The following is a 6,385-nucleotide window of genomic DNA, read 5'->3' as shown; positions in this document are numbered from 1 at the left end:
GGAAAATAGAAATACAATTTCAAAATTTCACTTTTTGGGCAGATTTTCCATTTTAATAATTTTTTTTCCAGTTACAAAGCAAGGTTTAACAGCCAAACAAAACTCAATATTTATGGCTCTGATTCTGTAGTTTACAGAAACACCCCATATGTGGTCGTAAACCGCTGTACGGGCACACGGCAGGGAGCAGAAGGAAAGGAATGCCATACGGTTTTGGAATGCAGATTTTGCTGGACCGTTTTTTTGACACCATGTCCCATTTGAAGCCTCCCTGATGCACCCCTAGAGTAGAAACTCCAAAAAAGTGACCCCATTTTAGAAACTACGGGATAGGGTGGCAGTATTGTTTGTACTAGTTTAGGGTACATATGATTTTTGGTTGCTCTATATTACACTTTTTTTGGTTGCTCTATATTACACTTTTTTTATATTACACTTTTTGTGAGGCAAGAAATAGCTGTTTTGGCACCGTTTTTATTTTTTTTGTTATTTTCAACATTCATCTGACAGGTTAGATCATATAATATTTTTATAGAGCAGGCTGTCACGGACGCGGTGATACCTAATATGTATACTATTTTTTTATTTATGTAAGTTTTACACAATGATTTCATTTTTGAAACAAAAAAAATCATGTTTTAGTGTCTCCATAGTCTGAGAACCATAGTTTTTTCAGTTTTTGGGCAAATATCTTGGGTAGGGTATGATTTTTGCGGGATGAGATGATGGTTTGATTGGCACTATTTTTGGGTGCATATGACTTTTTGATTGCTTGCTATTACACTTTTTGTGATGTAAGGTGACAAAAAATTGCTTTTTTTACACAGTTTTTTTTTTTTTTCTACTGTATTCACCTGAGGGGTCAGATCATGAAATATTTCTATAGAACTTGTTCTCATGGACGTGGCGATACCTGATATGTATACTTTTTTTAAATTTATGTAAGTTTTACACAATTATTTCTTTTTTGAAACAAAAACAAAAAAAAAATCATGTTTTAGTGTCTCCATATTCTGAGAGCCAGAGTTTTTTCAGTTTTTGGGAGATTATCTTAGGTAGGGTCTCATTTTTTGCGGGATGAGGTGACGGGTTGATTGGTACTATTTTGGCGTACATACAACTTTTTTGATCACTTTTATTACCTTTTTTGGGAAGTAAGGTGGGCAAAATTTCAATTTCATCATAGTTTTTTATTTTTATTTTTTATGGCGTTTACCGTGCGGGTAAAGTAACATGACCGTTTTATAGATCAGGTTGTTACGGACGCGGTGATATGAAACATGTGTAGGGAATTTTATTTTTTTCATTTTTAATCAGTGATAAATGTGTTTTTTGATTTTTACTTTTTTTTCACTTTTTTCACTTTTTTTTGACCCAGACCCACTTGGTTCTTGAAGATCCAGTAGGTCTGATGTCTAAATAATACAGTACAGTACACTATATACTGTATTTTCTATATACTGTATTTTATATACTGTATTTTCACTTTACAACGTCTGTATTGGAATGCATTGGCTGTATGAGTAATACTGTGTGTATTACTCATACAGCTTCCGGCCTGTGAGATCCAGGGGGCTGGATCTCACAGGCACGTCACAGGAAGGCAGCGCGATGCCTGCCTTAGGCATCGCGCTGCCTTCCATGCCATCGGGTCCCCCCTACAGCCGCATGGGGACCCGATGGCACCGCCGATCGCCGCCGCAAACCGCAGGACCCTGAATTGACCTGCGGTTGGCGGCGATCGCCGACACGGGGGGGTCATGGGACCCCCCTGTGCATTTAACCAAGGTGCCTGCTGAATGATTTGAGCAGGCACCGGGTTCCGATCACCTCCCTTTGTCCGGGTTCCGTACGCCCTTTGTCCTTAAGTACCAGGACATCAGGGCATATCGATACGCCCTGTGTCCTGAAGAGGTTAACCCCTTCAGGACCCTGCCATTTTTTACCTTAACCTCTTAAAGGGGTATTCTCATCTTGCTACTTCATCCTCATTTGCTGCCAGCTAGCTGTTCACTTCCTGGTTTTCTGCTGCTAAGGCTGGGTGTGCTTAGGCAGTTTGATTGAAGGCCGGCCACACCTCTTTATGACATCACACTGAGAACTCAGTCTTCGCGTGCTAGTTCATGTGAAGAGTATAACTCTTCAGTCTGGCAGCCTGCAGTGTCTGTGAGGCCCCTCCCCCTGCTGGGGAATCAGAGAGCCATGTGAAGTGAGCTCAGTGTACAGTAACACGTGGCTCTTCTTCACAGTTTTACACACAAAATCTCTGATCTTTTACAAACCCATTCTGTGCATCAAAAACTATAATTCCATATTATACATTAGCTCAAAAGCTTGACCAACCCCCACCCACCAGCACTGATGCAGATTTGTTTCCATTGGGTTTTTGAAAATTTGCTTCTAAACGTCTAAGCCTTGTAACATCCCCAAAAAAAAAAATATCATTCCCAAAATGATCCAAACATGAAGTAGACATATGGGGAATGTAAAGTAATAACTATTTTTGGAGGTATTACTATGTACAGTCCTGATCAAAAGTTTAAGACCATTTGAAAAATGGCAAAAAATCATATTTTACATTGTTGGATCTTAACAAGGTTCCAAGTAGAGCTTCAACATGCAACAAGAAGAAATGAGAGTGAGACAAAACATTTTTTGAGCATTAAATTAATCGAAAATAACGATTAAACTAAAACAGGCTGTTTTTCAGCTGATCCAAATTTTAGGACCACATGCCCTTAAAAGGCCAAATCTGTGCAAAGATGTGGATTCATTGTCATTTTCTGTCAGGTAGTCAAACGTTGTGATGGCAAAGGCAAAAAGACTCTCCCTTTTTGAACGTGGTCGGGTTGTTGAACTGCATAAGCAGGGTCTCTCACAGCGCGCCATCGCTGCTGAGGTTGGACGGAGTAAGACAGTCATTTGGAATTTCTTAAATGACCCTGAGGGTTATGGAACAAAAAAGTCAAGTGGAAGACCCAAAAAATTTCATCAGCACTGAGCCGGAGGATCCAATTGGCTGTCCGTCAAGACACTGGACGATCCTCGACCCAAATTAAGGCCCTTACTGGTGCTGACTGCAGCCCCATAACCATCAGAAGGCATCTGAGACTGAAGGGCTTAAAAAACAAAAAACGTTTTCAAAGATCTCGTCTCTTTGAACGCCACAGAACTGCTCATTTGGACTTTGCAAGAGAGCACCAAACATGGGACATTCAAAGGTGGAAGAAAGTTTTATTCTCTGATGAGAAAAAATTTAACCTTGATGGTCCTGATGGTTTCCAACGTTACTGGCATGACAAGCAGATCCCACCTGAGATGTTTTGTACGCGCCACAGTGGAGGGGGCTCCATAATGGTCTGGGGTGCTTTTTCCTTCAGTGGAACAATGGAAGTTCAGGAAGTGCAGGGGCGTCAAACGGCCACTGGCTATGTCCAGATGTTGCAGAGAGCATTCCTCATGACTGAGGGCCCTCGTCTGTGTGGTAACGACTGGGTTTTTCAACAGGACAACGCTACAGTACACAATGCCCGCAGGACAAGGGACTTCTTTCAGGAGAATAACATCACTCTTTTGGCCCATCCTGCGTGTTCCCCTGATCGAAATCCAATTCAGAACCGTTGGGGATGGATGGCAAGGGAAGTTTACAAAAATGGACAACAGTTCCAGACAGTAGATGGCCTTCGTGCGTTCGTCTTCACCACTTGGAGAAATGTTCCCACTCACCTCATGGAAACGCTTGCATCAAGAATGCCGAAACGAATTTTTGAAGTGATAAACAATAACGGCGGAGCTACTCATTACTGAGTTCATGTTTGGAAGTTGGATTTCTGTTTTGGGGGGGGGTTTAGTTTTTTTTTGGAGGTGTGGTCCTAAACTTTTGATCAGCTGAAAAACAGCCTGTTTCAGTTTATTCGTTGTTTTCATTAAATTGAATGCTCAAAAAATGTTTTGTCTCACTCCCATTTCTTCTTGTTGCATGTTGAAGCTCTACTTGGAACCTTGTTAAGATCCAGCCATGCTAAATATGATTTTTTGTTATTTTTCAAGTGGTCTTAAACTTTTGATCAGGACTGTATTATAGAAGTAGAGAAATTGAAACTTGTAAATTTGCAATTTTTTTTACAAATTTTTGGTAAATTTGGTATTTTTTTATAAATAAAAATGAATTTTTTTTACTTCATTTTAACAGTGTCATTAAGTACAATATGTGACGAAAAAACAATCTCAGAATGGCCTGGATAAGTCAAAGCGTTTTAAAGTTATCAGCATTTAAAGTGACTGGTCAGATTTGCAAAAAATGGCCAAGTCCTTAAGGTAAAATAGAGTCCTTAAGGGGTTAACGCAATAAAAGTATTTTTTAAACAAAAAAAAAATGTTTTAGTGTTTCCATATTCTGAGATACACAGAGATTTTGGCAGCACTACTGGTCCGATAATAGGAAAGGCCATTAACGGTACCTTTAAGGTAGAGGTGGTGCACGCAGATGGGGATCTTGCTTGAGAAAGACCGATGAAGGTCGAAACATCGCATCACCATGCTGTTTTGTGAATAAATCACCACTGGATTTACTATACTGGCGAGTGCTGCGGATTTTTTAATTTTTCCATATTCTGAGAGCCATAGTTTTTTTATTGTTTGTCCGAATTGCTTTATGTAGGGGCTCATTTTTTGTGGGATGAGGTGAAAGTTTGATTGGCACTATTTTGGGGGGCATACTCCTTTTTGATCGCTTGGTGTTGCACTTTTTGTGATGTAAGGTGACAAAAAAATTGTTGTTTTAGCACAGTTTTGATTTTATCTTTTCTACGGCGTTCAGGTGAGGGTGTGGATCATGTGATATTTTTATAGAGCCATTTGTTACGGATGTGGCAATACCCAATATGTCTGTTTTTCTTTTTTTTCAATTTTTTTTTTACAATTTTATGTGTTTTATTTTGGGAAAGGGGCTTTTTTTTACTTGCAACTTTTTTTTTTTTTATTATGAAATCACTTTTTTTTTTTTTTGTCCCTCTCTGGGACTTCAACTTCTGGGGTCTGATCCCCTCTGCAATGCATTACAATACAACCTGTATTGTAATGCATTGGCTGTCAGCTTTTATGCTGACAGCCTGCCTGTGAGACCCAGCCTAAAGGCTAAATCTCACAGGCTTCCATAGAAGGCAAGCCCCGATGCCTATGGAAGGCATCGGGCTTGCTTTCTCTGCCATCAGGTCCCTGCAGCGCGGGGACCCAATGGAGATGCAGAGGGCATCCGTACCCTCCGCAAACCCTCTGCATGCCGCGGTCAGCTTTGACCACGGCATGCAAGGGGTTAATACGCCGGCATCGGTGTCTTCAGCGATGCTGACGTATGCAGCAGGGGCCCAATTTCATTGACTGCCGGGTCCGTGCCGCTGAATGGGTGGGCGCAGCTCCTGCACCCACCCGATCAGCCCGCAGTACATGTACGGCGCTGGTCTTTAAGTCACGTCCACCAGTGCCATAGATGTAGGGAAGAGGTCCTTAAGGGGTTAATATGAAAACTTGAGTTAAACAATAGGTTACTTTCTGATGACACATTCCCTTTCATTGACAGTCTAGTGAATATTTTTTTTACAAGATTCATAAGGATGTGGATCACTAACAGTTTTGTAGCTATATAATATCCCTTTAAAGCAGTGAATGTGTACTGATAAAATACACTTTAAATCCACATTGTTTAATTTTCCATCACTGCTTGCTTTTATTTGCATAGGGAAACTGTTCTTATTCTTGTGAATGATTTGTTTGATATCTCCATGATGCAAGCTCGTCCTTTCAGTCTCATATGCAAGTATCATTGGCTTATTTGATTAATGAACCCTGTCAAGAGGCTTTATCACAAGCGAAAGCACTTAACGGATTGTTCCGTTATTAGTAAATATCTAAGCTGAGGTTTGTTAAAGTATTGTGTTTCTATATAGTAGACAACGGTAACTAGCTGAGCTTATCTCCACGGTTATGAAATCTTGAAGACTGGACACTAACAGGTACATTCAAAGCCAGTGTGCCAGAGAAGAAATAGATCTATCAAATATTTAAAAGAAATAATAGGTGTGACCAAAATATCTGCGATCGTCATCAAGTGCGTATCACTTACTATTCATATTCCTCTTCTGAACAATACAGGATGCCCCAGTAAGTTATCTGAAAAAATAAATAAATAATCTTATGAACATTGATATAATCAACTAAACATTGGGGCGGCAAGCATAATATTATAATGTGATAATTTGTCTTGACTAGGATTGTGAGGAGATGAAAAGTGAAAATTTGACAAACTGCAAATCTAATGTTTCCAATGAGACATGTTTAAAGAGGAAATGTGGGGGATTCAATCAGCACAACCCTATATGTAGGTGCA

Source organism: Bufo bufo, chromosome 2 (assembly GCF_905171765.1).
Source record: "Bufo bufo chromosome 2, aBufBuf1.1, whole genome shotgun sequence".
Lineage (NCBI taxonomy): Eukaryota > Metazoa > Chordata > Amphibia > Anura > Bufonidae > Bufo > Bufo bufo.
Note: the sequence above shows the minus strand (reverse complement) of the source record.